Source organism: Hesperophylax consimilis, chromosome 12 (assembly GCF_061612785.1).
Source record: "Hesperophylax consimilis isolate HC1 chromosome 12, BYU_Hcon_1.0, whole genome shotgun sequence".
Taxonomy (NCBI): Eukaryota; Metazoa; Arthropoda; class Insecta; order Trichoptera; family Limnephilidae; genus Hesperophylax; species Hesperophylax consimilis.
The window spans coordinates 3,847,678-3,864,360 of record NC_142847.1 but is presented as its reverse complement, the minus strand read 5'-3'; positions in this window follow the sequence as shown (position 1 = coordinate 3,864,360).

The window sequence follows — 16,683 nt, the reverse complement described above, 5'->3', positions numbered from 1 at the left end:
AGACTCTAGTAGCTCGTTCAACATGCGAGTCGATTTATACAAAAACAATAAAAACGACCCGTTGTCTTGAAGCCAACATCAACTACTGTGAACGGCTGTTCTGCTTATTCTGTTTTATCTTATTACTCCATAAAAACAGAGGTAAGTAGTTACCTATAGCATCCACTCGTAATAGAAAATCTCAAATAATCCATTATTTAATAAATCCCTTCCATCTGTGTTGAGAGGGTGATTTTTTTGTTGTCAGTTATTGTTTTTGTTTTGCCCGAATCAATTAATATCGATTATGATTTTCAATCTATTATATTTTGTATATCAGATTTTTTTGGTATCAATACAAACTTCACAAATCAATCACTTTGATAATATGAGAATTATTCGTTGACAGTTGATATGGGGGGGTTTTTGTTTTGTCTGTTATGTAGGTACTTGTGTGATATTGTTGGAAAGTACAAGTAATATTTCATGTGTATATATAAATACGTAGATATGTGGAACAGTGGTGTCCCGATTTAGGGTACGTTGTGAGACTTATGGGAATGGGTGAGTAGGGAGGGGAAGGAGATGAGAAAATGATGATTTGAAAGGATCATCATAAATCGGCGTTTATTGTAATATAATTTTCATAGAACACAAAACGAAAACAACTAATTAGTAGTTACCATAATAAATTTTCCGTATGCCTTACTATGAGGTAACAGACAGGAACGTAAAGTAAAAAATATTTCATTGCCATGTTATTTACAGATTTTGGTAGTGTTAAATTTAGATTAATGCTGTAGCTCAGTCTGTCTGTGCAGATAGAGAAAACATAGTGCGTGTTGCTTTTACTTCCAAGAGTTGGCGATGTTTTAAAAAAAAGTTTGTTAAACAGATGGTACTGTTTAAAAAAAAACATGTTTTTGCCTGTCACAGGTGACAAATAGTCACGGTTTTACCTCTCATAGGTGACATCTAGATAATATTGTTAAATAAAAACAAGCGTATTCGAATTTAATGTTATGTCAAAATTTCAAAGCAATCGGTGAAGAACTTCGGGAGATTTAAAAACAGGACAAAAAAGGATGTGTCCAATCAATTTCAAAGCAATCGGTGGAGAACTTCGGGAGATTTAAAAACAGGACAAAAAAGGATGTGTCCAATCAATTTCAAAGCAATCGGTGGAGAACTTCGGAAGATTTAAAAACAGGACAAAAAAGGATGTGTCCAATCAATTTCAAAGCAATCGGTGGAGAACTTCGGAAGATTTAAAAACAGGACAAAAAAGGATGTGTCCAATCAATTTCAAAGCAATCGGTGGAGAACTTCGGAAGATTTAAAAACAGGACAAAAAAGGATGTGTCCAATCAATTTCAAAGCAATCGGTGGAGAACTTCGGGAGATTTAAAAACAGGACAAAAAAGGATGTGTCCAATCAATTTCAAAGCAATCGGTGGAGAACTTCGGGATATATATATATATACATACACCCATATCCGCTTTTACAAACAATAATAATAATAATTCAGTGGAACAGCAATAAAAAGTAAAATTTTCTTTCAAAATTATCTAAAACCCATGCAGAAGAAAATAATTTTGAAAACCTTAATTGTAATGATTGCCGAGATGGTTATCATAGCCTTCTTGTAACTATATAACGTGACGTTAAACAGATCTACAATTTCTGCGAAATTGTTGTCAACTGCATGCAATCTAGATACAAGCGATTATCTAAATGACTCAGTCCTGATATTAATGTTGCAATTAAAAACATTTTTCGATCGAGTAGTTTTAGCTGGCATATTGAAAGTGATTAGACTCAATAAATCAGGGCTGTTTACAATTCCATTAATATTATTTTAAATAAACGTCATGCCGGAAACAAGTCTTCTATCTGATAGTTTTGATAATTTTAATTCTTTCAATTTTATATCTTGCATAAATAAAAATACTAGGGAAATAAAAGAACATACTCCATCTTGTTTAGACCACATTTGGACAAATGTAAACATTAAAGATCTTCACAAAATAAAATCAATTGTTTGGAAAACTAACATAACTGATCATCATTCATGCTTACTTCTGTATAATAATAATAATATTAAACATAAAAAACATAATTTAATAACCAAAAAATCAACAATAGATATGACTATTCTCTCTGAAAAATTAAAAAAGGAGGATTGGAATAATGTTTTAAACAGTGATGATACTGAAATTTGTTCGACTAACTTCGAAAATATTATGTCACAACACATTAAAAATTCGACAACTGAGATAACAACACACATAAAATCAAAATTAAGATGTTTAAAGCCTTGGATTACCAAAGGACTTATTATATCTATCAGAAATAAAGAAAAACTTTACAAAATAACTTTAAAAAATCCCCAAGATGAAAAAGCATATATTTTCTATAAAAAATATAAAAATAAATTAACATCTTATATTAAAAAAGTAAGGAAGAGTATTTTAAAAATAAAATATTATCTTCAGAAAATAACCATAAACAAATGTGGAAAACTGTTAATTTCGCCATAGAAAATACAAAAAAAACACAAAACATTAAGTACATTGAACATGATTAAAAAATTATAGATGCCAATATACAGCCTAAACAATGTGCAAACATACTTAATTCCTTCTTTGCAAATGTTGGGAAAAATCTTGCCAAAAATATTCATAAGCCTTCAAACCAAGAAAACCATAAATATAAAAATATACAGAAACGTAATATACTTTCAATGTTTGAAACAACAACAGAATGTGAAATCTCGAAAATAATAGAAAATATGAAAGGAGGTTCGTCTCCCGGTTTTGATTCTATTACGACACACATGTTAAAAACTATGAAACCTCACATAATAAAACCTATCACTCATTTAATAAACTTAAGTTTAACAAATGGAATTTTTCCAATGAACTACAAAACCACAATAATCTCACCTATTTACAAATCTGGAGATCCACATCAAGCAACGAATTATCGCCCAATATGTCTAATTTCTAATATAGGAAAGATCTTTGAAAAAATAGTAAAAAAACAATTGGTAAATTTTCTAGATAATAATAAAATATTACACAAAAACCAGTTTGGCTTTATAAAATCACTCAGCACACAAGATGCTATTGCTAACGTAACTTCATACATTCACGAATCATTAGATAAAGGTAAAAAATGTGCGGGTATATTTATTGACCTTAGAAAGACATTCGATAGCATAACCCATGAGATGCTATTAAAAAAATTGAATAATATCGGCATAAAAAGCAACGTGATTAAATGGATCACCGACTACTTAAAAAACCGTCCTCAAGTGGTAAAAATCAATCGTGTTAAAAGTGATCAAGAGATTACAAGCTTTGGAATCCCCCAAGGTACAGTGCTTGGACCAATTCTATTTACTATATATGTAAACGATATTTTTTTTCAACCTTTACATGGTCAAATCACGTCATACGCCGATGATACAGTATTAATAATAAGTGATAAGACTTGGGAAAAAGTAGAATTAAAGGCCACAGAAGACATCAACACACTCAAGAATTTTTTCGACACTAATTTACTGTCACTTAATAATGAAAAGACATTTGTAATTCCATTTGCAATCCATACAAATGATACTCCTAAAAATTTTAACATTGTCATACATAATAATACTAAAATTCACAGCCAAAACTATTGCAAATCAAACTGTACAGTACTAAAAACAACAAATAAAATTAAATATCTAGGAGTAATTATTGATAAAAATCTGAAATGGAAGGAACAAATATGTCAAGTAGTAAAAAAAATTAGAAAATTAATATATATATTTTTAAGAATTAGAAACTTTCTGTCGATAAAAAATCTATATTTAATTTACTATGCCTTAGTTCAATCCACTTTACAATACGCTATTATTAGTTGGGGATCCGCGTATAAATGTAATTTTCTTCCAATTGAAATTATACAAAGAACAATTATTAAAATTATATTAAAAAAATCCTTTGACTACCCAACAGAACGCCTGTTTGAAGAATTTCAAGTACCTACATTTAAAGACCTATATATTAAAAACTCATTAATCCAAATTATAAAAGAAAAAGATAAATATCAATTTTTAAATGAAAACAGAACGCGACTTAGATATGTTTTTCTATGCCCAAAACTAAATACGTCTTTTGCACAACATCATTATACTTACCAGGGAAGAACTTTTTTCAATCGTCTACCAGAAGAAATCAGAAGCATTAATGATAAAACCCGAATACTGCTCTCTGTCAAGAGACACTTTAAAAATATTCTGAAAAAAAAAACTACTGTCATTTAATTAATCTCACAAATATCCTTAGTTTTCCATAACTTCCTTTCTTTTTTAAAATTTATTATATTAATATATTATCCTTCACTACTATCAAAAAAATACTACAGCAAACATACATTTATGTACAATTAATTATTTAAGTACTAACTAACAACAACATTTATGTACACTCCCCTTCCATACACAAGCAAATGCTCTCAATGGAAGAGTAGTAAAAAAAACCCAAGATGTAAAATGAATTATGTACCATGTAAACATATTATTAAAAATAAAAAAATAATTACAAAAAAAAAAAATAATAATAAAGTGTGTAGTGTGAAAAAGAAGAAGAAAAACAGTACATTTTTACATCTGGATATACCATATTTGATACACTAAATACATCCATACATAAATAAGCTTTACGTCTTTATGAGATTTTCAACAAATATTTTTGCTATTTTGTGTTGGAGTATATACATTATTGTATTGTAAATGGACACATGTATTATGCACAAAATAAATAATTTTAAAAAAATACATCCACTGGCATTATGTACATTCCTCGCATCCTGAAATAAGTTTCATTTGGATTGCTATGTAGCAAGAATAATGCAAAAAGAAGAACCCTCTCAATTCAGAGTTGTAGAGTTCAACTACCAGTCTGAAACGTGCCGCTAATACACTATGTACTATTGTATATAATTTAAATGTGAAATACCTACCTAACATGATAAAGCACCACCATGAAAAAGTCGGACAATGCTAAGTAACCTTAAAAAAACACAGATTTAAAAAATGAAATACCTTCGTTAATTTATTTGGGTATATTCATGTTTTTTAATTGAATCACATGTAAAAAGATGCTGAATCATTTAATAAATTGGGCGTAACCAAGTGAACTGATTGTTGCATTATCACGGGAGCTCATGTTCCCAGAAGGGTAAACAATAATAATGCAAATTAAGATATATCTTCTGTCTAAGATCTTGTAAGCAGAACTTGATGGATCTCCCGAACCCGAACAATACTCGTAAATGGTTCCGGTGAAAATTGCATTATTAACACGAGTTGGAGAATATATCTTTGTTCCAAGAAATTAATTATGATTGTCTTAACTAGATGTCGTGCGATGAACTCGAATCATCTAAATTCTGCTTTTTTATTTTTATAAGAATACCCCATATGAGTCCAAACTACTCCTAAACCGCCCGGAGCTAGTGGGACTATGGCACCCCCGATAGAGGTGTATAGTGATAATGAAGAGAGTGGAGGATATGGGGAAGATGAAGGTTGGAAAATACCTATCCGGCTATTAATTTTAAACAACGTTTCGATTGTGAATGGTGATCTTTTAGAGTCACTAACAAACCTATTACAAGTACATACATCCTACGTGAATAACAAGCTTTAATACCCGGCTTTGCCAGAGATCAAACAGTAATATTTACCTTCTCTATCTCTAAATAGTATAAAATAAAGTCATTATTCGCGTCTGTCTGTGCGCTTAGTTCGTCTAAACTACGCAACGGATTTTGGATAGGATTTTTACCATCATTTAGAAAATTTCTTCCGAAAGGTTTATCTATAAAATACATGCATTAAACTTATAGAAAGTAGAGGAAAGTCGATGTTTTGTATGTATAATACATGCATATTAAACTTATAGAAAGTAGAGAAAAATCGATGTTTTGTATATTTAATACATGCATATTAAACTTATAGAAAGTAGAGGAAAGTCGATGTTTTGTATGTATAATACATGCATATTAAACTTATAGAAAGTAGAGAAAAATCGATGTTTTGTATATTTAATACATGCATATTAAACTTATAGAAAGTAGAGGAAAGTCGATGTTTTGTATGTATAATACATGCATATTAAACTTATAGAAAGTAGAGAAAAATCGATGTTTTGTATATTTAATACATGCATATTAAACTTATAGAAAGTAGAGGAAAGTCGATGTTTTGTATGTATAATACATGCATATTAAACTTATAGAAAGTAGAGAAAAGTCGATGTTTTGTATATATAATACGTACATATTAAACTTAAAGAAAGTAGAGAAAAGTCGATGTTTTGTAATCAAGTCGTAAATAAAATATTTTCGGGCGCTTACATTGCTAACGCTGGCTATACCTTATAAGATACATCAACATAATGTACTACGGAATTGTATATCTTAAAAAGGCATATAGAAATGTCCGCGACGGCATATATCTCCTAAGAATAGCCCCCAGCATCGCCGAGTACATGTCGGCTAGTTTAACAATATTGAAAGATGTGGAAAAAATGCGACACCTACTTGTGAAAAACTGATGAGTTTTAATTGTTGAACCATAAATTCCAGAGAGAACTCAACGTTCTAGTGGCATAGAATTCTCAAAAAAATTAATTTACGTCTTATATGTTTTTAATTAAAATAATTTGTACTTTCATCTGTGGTCTATTTTATAATTTTGTTATTTGTTTGATTTTTTTATAATAGCAAAAAAACGAACCTTTGGGTGAGGATTTCACCTTAAAGGGGCGTAGTTCACCTTCTGAAGAAGTTCATAATGCTACAGCTATAAATAAAATGCCTGCCCTATTTTTTCCACAATTATTTATAGCAAAACTCAATTAACTGAAATATTTTGAAAATTCCCCCATCGGACGCGGTTAGAAATACCTCTATCAAAACACCTGTACGTTTTCCAATTTAAATTCCGCGCCCAAAATTAACGAAAGGGCACCTTAGGACGGGCTTATTAAGCAGGCCTTATTAAAGGCGATCATGGAGGCTTAACCTAACCTAACCTAAAATATCGGAGTAGATGATCCTGGCTTCCCAAAGAAGCGGCCGCCATGTTAAAGACGTCAAATTACATGTAATTATCTTACAAATAATATGGTCCTTCGAAGGAGGCATATATCTAATTATTCCATCTAAAATCGAAGTGCGTTCAATATTATAGGAACAGCCTTTTTATGTTGGTACGGTTGAACTTTATCTCGAGAGTGAATATATTCACATTTTTGTATGTATTACAAAGTTTATCAATGTAAAGAAATCCAAGCTTTGTGAATAATTTGCCGTTTTTGTAAATAAATTTATTAATTACTTTTCAGTAAAATATTTAACACTCACATTCCTACTTATAAAATGTGTCTTGAAGTTTTGAATTATTTTAATTGCACGAATATTTGATTTTTTGGAGACGCTTTTTTAATTATTTGAAAAATCAGAAAAAGATTTTTTTGCATCCATTGATGTATTATATTAAGATGAGGCATGAAGCGAAAAAATAGGTTCCACTTTTTTACCTTCAACTGACCTCCAACTCCCTCAACGCTCTACTAAAACTACCGAAGCCGGCTTACGCGCACCGTTTATCGCGTTCTAATAGTTGAACAAGTTTCGATGAGATATTAGTACGCAGTAGGGCCTCTAATTGTAGCTCTATGGTCGCATACATACTCTTTGGTCGCATATGAAATGAATCCATGACCACAGCGTTGCCGGCAAAACCCCGAGCAAGTCCCCATAAGGTTGGGGTCCTGGGTTCAATTCCTAGATGCCATCGAAACTTTTTCTGATATTTCTGTTTCACATTTTTCGTTTTATTTCAGGTTCTACTAGTTTTTTTATTTGAATACCGCACAAGAGTCTCTAATGCTCCCAACCATCTGTAGCCAGTGAGACTATGGCATCTGCAATTGGGATATGTAGTTAAGCTGAAGCTGAAGGGAAGGAGATGCGACAAAGGAAGGTGGGGCAGTACCAGAGGCTTTTCACATCCGGTCACTTCGAGCAACGTTTCAATTTTAAATGGTGGCTAAGACCACCAAGGCGATACTGAGCGTATGTTCCACTCTGGAACGTGCCGCAACCATGCTATATCTTATCATAAATCAATTTATTGTAAAATAAAATAAATTCATCAAATAAAAATTGGCGTAGTAATCGTCTTAAAGGTATGTTATGCAGCAACCACATTGATAATTTTTTTAGTTATCGTAACGTTTTAAGATTTTTCAATTGGTTGGTTGCCAATTTTGTGATGTTTTAAACAATTAGATGATTTTTCTAACGTAGTGAAATTTTCCTCTAAATCAAAATCGTTTAAATTAAACAATGTTCACGCAATGCACGCTGTTAAAAATACATTTTTGATAGAAAACGTACAAATTGCTACCAGTAAACATACTTTATATTCATATTTTTATCTAACAATCCAATTTCGCATCCATATACCCTCATGCAATTCCTAATGAAAACGAATTAAAATCATAATTTTGTTATTTTTCCATCAATCGCCCGAAATTGAAATTGGAACATTATAAATATGTATTTCGAAATTCGAATGCGCCAGAAAAAAAGGCCAAGTGGAAATTTAAAATGAAGCCGGGAATGGAGGAATAGGCTCGGAGGGTAAATTGGGATAATTACGGCCTCGGGGCAAACTTCTTCAGTAGTTCACTGATCTGCCGCCGGGGAGCGTGGCGCTAGTTGCGCTTTTTTAGTACCCTTTTCGGTTTCGATTCTTTTTTATTTCGTGATTACGTTTTGAGTTCAGGAGCACAACGATATAAAGAGTTCTGAAATAAATATGTTTGATATTTCTGATAACGGCACAAAATCATATTATTTTGAGTAAATCAACACGAATGTATTAAGTATTAAAATGTGGGCATTCGTGGTCAAGGGTTCAAATCGCGTGCGCAAGTAAATTTTATTTAAGGCGATGCCATACGTAGTAATGCAAAATCATGTGTTTTTGGTTTGAAAATTTGTTCGCCTAGAAATTTTTCAGATGCTTCAATTAAATACTGCGAGTAGAATACATATTGGCCTTTAAAATAATCGAGTATTTTTTTGATGAAGTCTTTTTATAAGCCCAGAAAAAAATAATGTAAAAGCCTATGAAAACTGCTTTAAAGTTCAAAATCTCCTACTTACGAACCCATTTTCGGTTATGATTTTATTGTATAATGTGGAAAATTAAGTTATTTATAAAATGATCGAAAATTTTTTAAATATTTGTGCCTGAACATCCACAAAATAAAATAAAAGGCATTTTTTGGCCATGTTTTTTTCTTGCATAAATCAAAACAGGCGGATAAGCGGGAATTTAAACTTTATCGCCATCTAAGTAAGGGTTGTTATTGATAGCGGCTTAATTTAAAATATTACACGATGTAGTGCATCGCCATAATGAATTTGTGTTATTTCCCAATTTATTCATTTACCATAATATGTAGAATACTTGCAGCATGTTCCAGAGTGGAAGACACTTTCAATATCACCCAGGTGTAAGACTATCATTCTGAATAGAAACATTATTTAAAATTACTTTGGCCGTATTTGGTGACCACATCCGAATAGCTAAGTACTCCCCACCTTCCTCTTCCTCATATTCTTCTCCTCGCCGCTACCTTCAGCCTCACAACATGCCAACAACACCCCATTTGGAGAAGCCATAGACTCACTGGCTCCAGACATTTGGGAGCTGTTGGGACTCTTATGCGGTATTCAAAAATGAAATTCAACCATCGATAAAATAATTCTATTTTATTTCTTTAAACCGAGGGTTAAGTTTGCCCTAACACGTTTTCTTCATTTTGAAATTTACAAAAATTACAAATGTAAGTTTTTTTTCGTCAAAATTTTTCTTAAAAAAACTGTTTTTTCTATTTTATTTTGAATGATTATGAAACTTCCATTATCATCAAAATATACCAAATCGATTTAAAAGTTATGTAAGAAATTTTGGTAAAATTGTAATGCCAAAGACATAATGTTCTAAGTGCTACCTAATCTAAAGTGACCTGTCAGGTAAATATAGTCCTGTATATTATCCTCTATATATATATTATAATGTAAATTAATTAAATATTGTTCATTTGTAAAGGTGAAGCTTAATGCTACATCACTATTTTCGATTAATAACGAATTGGTTTAAATAATGAATACAAAAAATATGCTTTAGATATTCCTTTGAGTAAAATACAAATAAAAAAATTAACTACTCAATAAAAATATAAATATAAACTAATATAAAAATATTCTTTCAATAGTTTTTTATGATCCTTTATGCGATGCGACAAACAACTTAAAAAATATTCAATATTATAGCTAAGATTATCTATGACAGTTTCCCTTGATTAAGCTTTTTGCATTCTTATAAAATTATTTGCAAAATAAATAAAAATCACTTTTGTTCTTGAAATCGAGCATTTCTAGACTCCGTTTGTCAAAAGCGATTTTAATGACTATTAACTATATTCGAGACGATATAAGGCATACCAAGAATACACAAGTTTTTGGCTTGTAGCTTCCTCTTAAATGCTTTTTACATGCATAGTATTGTATTATTATCCGATGAACTGATGGAAGCAATATGTTATGGTTGGATAGTAAGAATAAGGTACTGAAATGTACTGAGTACTGAAAAGATATTTGTGCGGTGTCCTTGAAGTCGTCTTTCACAAAAACATAGCTATGCAAAAATTATTCTAATGGTGGTTTTTAGTTTTTATAATATAATTATATCACCTTTTTTCAAATTTTATTTAACCCCCCAGGCTAATTTGTTCGGTTTTGGGAACGGAACAAACAGCTGTTACCCATACAGTCAATTTGTTCGCTTTTGGGAACTGTTCATGTGATCCCATAGAAATAGCTGTGTCTCTCTTGCTATTATGTTTAGAAATATGATCTGGAGGTGTCAAAGCAAAAAAGACCACGCTTAATATTCAAATCTAAAAGTCAACTACGGAAGAATCCTACTGTACATCTCTACACGGAGAAATATGAGTAATGCTAATTTATTAAAAAACTCTCCAAATTATTTTGGGACTTGTATGAACACCTATCGTGAGAAAACATTGGTATTTTAATATTTTTTTTTAGGATTCCTACCAATCCATTAGAATGGCCTACAATCCCGTTTTTAACAGGAATACGAATATTTAAAGAGATTTTTAATAAACTGGCGATACTTTTTTATCTGGAAGTTTTCTCCGTATATGAAACCAAAGGTTCCAACCACAATTTGGGAAAAATTTATGAATTTTTTATTCATTATTTTTATATGAAACAAAAAAATGAGGTGATAATAATGTTAAAAATACATTTGTCCAATAAAAGTGGTTTTTTTCGGTAACGGTATTTTTAGTTGAGAAACGTTAGGTTTAGCCATTTTTTAAACATGTTAATGTTTGCATGCAAAATTTGAATGTTTTAAGCAAAAATATATATATTTTTATGATTAAAATTTTAAAGCGTATTTATTCACCGGATTCCTTTTATTGTAATTTCATTGTAAAGTGGAAAACAAAAATTCTCCGTTCTTCTGACAGCATCTTTAAGGAATATATCGGTCAATATGCCAGCAGAGGTCTGAGGGGTCAAATGGGCATATTAAAAAAGTTATCATATTAATGAGTTTATAAGTCTTGAAAATCTTTTATTCTATATTACTTAATTTAATTTAAAGCGTCGGAGCATAATCGTTCTCTCCGACAATGTTAGAATTTTTCCTCGTACCCAAAAAGTAAAAAAATAATAATTTGGCATCTCAGCGTAACGTTTACGAGAATATCGAAGAGCTGAACAAAACGGTCATAGGTTCGAAACCCGCCAAAGTCATAAGTAATTACTTAGTTATATTATTATTTAATTTTACATTAACTCACACAGGAGTAATGCGTCATCTTTGGGAATCTCTGTGTCTTTTTCAGGAGAGGGAGGAGTGATCAAGGAGTGATCATATTGTAGGAGGGAGGAAACACAGAGGCCGGCAAATCGTGCCACAGCCGAGCTGTAGGACTCAAGAACGAGTCGACCCGTTCTCACGTGACGAATGTCACCCGTGTGGCGTCTTGATCAATGACGCGAGTTCCACGGAGCATCTTCCAATTTATTACCGAAAGAACAAGAACCTGACGCCAGTACTCTGAGGATCGCAATACGTTTGTTAAGAGGGGGGAATCTGTCAAACGGACCGTCCGTTTCTGCACAGAGTCGATGGTTTTTTTCTGGTGTTTTGGGGCTTCAGACCAGAGGTGCTGCTAAATTCAACAGTGTGGCGGACTTGCGATTTGTACAGGACAAGCAGTTGCGTACTATCTGCAGTATCTGCGGGCCCTGTACAGTAAGCCCAGCTTTTGAGAGGCCAACTTGACTTGGCTTCGATGGAGCCCCCGTACCTGAACTGGTCACTTAGAGTTACACCAAGTAATCGAAGGCATGGCTTCTAATGGAAGACATTTAAAAAAAATGTTAACGTAACGTAATAATAAAAGGTAACTTAGTTAATTCGTAATAACTTTTAATAAATCGTGTCTCTTCAACCCTCTCCTACCCCACAATTTAATTCCTCTTCAAAACAATTCTCAATCAATTGGAGATTATATTAAGGCGATACACTACGTAGTAATGCAAAATCACGTGTTTTTGGATTGAAAATTTGGTCGCCTAGAAATGTTTTAGATGCTTTAATTAAATACTGCGAGTAGAATACATCTTGGCCTTTGAAATAATCGAGTATTTTTTAGACAAGTCTTTTTATAAGCCCAGAAAAAATGTATAGGCCTGTGAAAACCCATTTTCGGTTATGATTTTATTGTATAATGTGGCAAATTAAGTTATTTATAAAAAGAACGGAAAAAAATTAAATATTTATTCCTAAACATCCACAAAATAAAATAAAAGGCACTTTTTGGCCATGTTTTTTTCTTGCATAAATCAAAACAGGCGGATGGTGTTAAGCGAGAATTTAAACCTTATCGCCATCTACGTAAGGGGTGTTATTGATAGCGGCTCGATTTAAAATATTACACGACGTAGTGCATCGCCTTAAGGCGAAACTTAGTGCTAAATCACTATTTTGATTAATCTTTATAACGAATTGGTGTATATTATGAATACCAAAATATATGCTTTAGATAAATTGAACGTGTTTCTATCGTTTTGCTTGAGTAAAATACAAATAAAATAAATTACTCAATAAAAAATATAAATGTAACATACTAAAAAAAATATTTTTCCAATAGAAATGTATGAACGCGTAAAGGGAACAACTTTTAAAAAATACAGTATTATAGCTAAAATTATTATCTGTGATAGTTTCACTCGCTTAACTTTTTTGCTTTCTTATAAAATTATTTACAAAATAAATAAACATCAGTTTTGAGCTTGAAATCGAACGTTTCTAGACTCCGTTTGTCAAGCGATTTTAATGCCTATTACCTACAATAAAAGGTATACCAAAAATATACACATTTGTGGCTTGTAGCTTCCTCTTAACCCATTTGCTCTAGGCATTGCATTTTGCATCACATAATCAATCAATAAGTCAAAGTAAAAACGGATCGACATTATATAAATACATATCTCAATATCCACATCCACCAAACGCACGAAAAAATAAATGAATGTTCAAGTAGCCAAATAACATTTAAATTGGAACGTTGTTTATGAATATTATTTAAGTGCAGCAGAATTGCACCCAAATGTGCAATAATATTTCCTTAGCACGCGCTGTGCCTTGTGCGTGGCACATGCGAATTGCACTAAACTGGGTATAATTAGGATTTGTTTTTATCAAGATGCAGATACAATAATGCAAGGGTTGAGAAATTTCGACCTGCGAGTTAAATAGTGGAAGCGGGAGTGCAGTGGAAGAAGCAATCGCCATATTTTATTTTATTTAATTTTATTTTTTATGACAAATTATATTATTCTGTGAACCGGTATGGATAGGCTGTTCCGCTTGGCTGAGGATATGAGAAGTTTACCTACTGACTACAGAAATCGGCTGTCTCAGATCTTTTCACACATTGAATTAAATAAAATATCATTGAAGAAGAATATAATACTAACAAATCTAAACGAAACATGAAACAGAGCAACAAACAAATACTCGGAAAATAAAAAGAACAGTCTCAACTAGGAAATGAACCAAGGATCTCTGTCTTCGTTCCGTTTCCTTACGTTCCGGATTGGAAGATACTCTTAGTATCGCCCCGGCTTAAGATCACCATTCAGAATTGAATCGTTGCATGAAATGGTTTAGGTTTGGTGACCGGATCTGAATAGCCAGTTTCTTCCCCACCTTCCTCCTCCTCATCTCCTTCACTTCCCCTCTGCCTTCAGCCTCATGAGATACCCCAATTGTGGATGCCATCGTCTCACTAACTCAGACGGTTTGGAGTATTTGGGACTCTTTTACATAAAAACAAAGGAATGTTATGTTTATTAAAACAGATTTTTAACGATCTCATATTTCAAATTCAGAATTTACAATACTATCCTGATGAATAATTAGAAAGTTCTAAAGATTGGATTAGATTGGTTTATCTAGATATTGTCTCGGATAAACATCTGATTTTTATTTATATAGGATACCTAATGACTTTTTCTAAAAGTCTAAATGAGAAAATTTTCTTCTACTATTGAAGGTTGTACTCATCAATGTAAAATATCATCGACGAAAAAAGAAAATACTACAGATCTAAACGAAACTTGAAAAAAAATAAGACACACAAAATAAAGAAGATAACGTACTCAACTGTTTAGTTTGCAATCGGTACAGATATTTTTGGTGCTCCACGGGAATCGAGCCAACAACCAATTAATTTGTTAAATGAGTTTAAGAATAACCCGACAATATTTGGAAAACTCGTGCTACCATCATACTAAGCGGAAATGTTGATTGTGTCAAGATACTTTTAGTTGATAAAGGAAAAAGGGTATTTGTTTACTTACAATGCAAAACACAGAATAAATCATTTGTATAAAAAAAAATATTACAAAAAAATATGCAGTTGACAATTGTCATACTGCTATCTAGCAGTCGGGACTTCATTATCATTATGTAACATTAATAAATAAATTAGACAATATTAATATAAACATAAACAAAAGATGTGAAACAGACAAAAGTCGCATCTAGAAATTAAACCCTGGACCTCTTCCTTACCGAGGAAGTGCTCTATTTCACACTATTGTCCTAAATGTTAACATATTACAGATTGAGGTTCTACTCATTTATTTATTCAATTAAAAATAAATAAATATAAAAAAATTATCTGCTACTTTTGCATATTAGTTACCTAAGTTGTATATGCGTTGTATAAGGGAGTTAGTTGACACTAACGTTGTAGTAAAAGTAATTTTTAGTTCGTGTGACTATATTAGGAACATGAAATGAAATCAATTGCAATAATGTTTTAAAGACATATTGCTTGTAACTCCAATGTAAGCTCCCCAAGTTTAAAATAAATGTTACAATGGAGCTCTGCGCGGCAGGACCCCCGTGTTATTTCACAGTTTTCTAAACTTGCAAATACTACAGGTCTTTTTCAAAAACAAATTTCAAAAGCGTCAATATTTAAGCTTCTCAGGCTCCACAAGACTAAGGCTTAAGATCAATAAGATTAAGCTCAAGACTGGACTGTATACCAATAAAAGGTTATTTTAGAGTTAAACCACACCAACATAAACTCAACCCAATAAAGTAAAGTAATGATATGTTTAAAAGGTTGCATGTTACCTCTTCCAGTTTAAAGCAATAGCCTGAGGGATTACACCTGCCTGGGCCCCGGGGCTACCCCGCTCTCCTCCAGTCTCCCTCCAAAATACCACCCTCACCTCCCATTGGCCCCAACTCCCCTCCCCACTTTGCAGAACCACCGCAATACAAACTGCATGGGAATGATTGACTTGCCTCTATCGTGTACATTAATTAATTAATACAAAATAAAAATTAATAGTTGAACTACACAGGGAAAAGTTGTTATTGCTAATTTATTAAGAATCTCGTAATATTAATCGTAATACGGTTAAAACGGGATTGCCGGCCGTTTCAGGATATTTATTTTGCAAATTAATAATATATCGGAACCCATGTTCATGCACCTGCATTTGCCATGCTAATATATAATGAGGAAATGTGAAAAAAAATGGCTTATTATGAACATGTTTGCGACATCGTGATAATACATTTGTGTATTACTAAAAGTTTTTCAGGAGACCTATCAATTAATTCGTTAAGGGCCTGAAATTCCGTTTTTAACCGTATTACGAATAATTTGAAGAGATTCTTAATAAATTACCAACAATCATTTTTCCCGTGTATCCATACTTTTTTGGCATTAACTAAACACAGAACACCGAGGAAAAAAATTCCCTAAGGGCCAGGTTTTCTTTCGGAATGCTGTGTAGATGGTTTTTTAAAGAAAGGAGGGAAACGAAGTTCTGTAAGGAAAAAGTTAGGAGAGTTATGTAGGAATCGGGGGTCAGTGTGTCCAGAAGAAGTGACAGATGTGTGATTCCATCCCATTTTTGTCTAAGACCACAAATATGTGGCTACTGTTAACATTGTTGTGACTCCCATTGCCTGATCACTTTCCATAATTTCTCTCAAG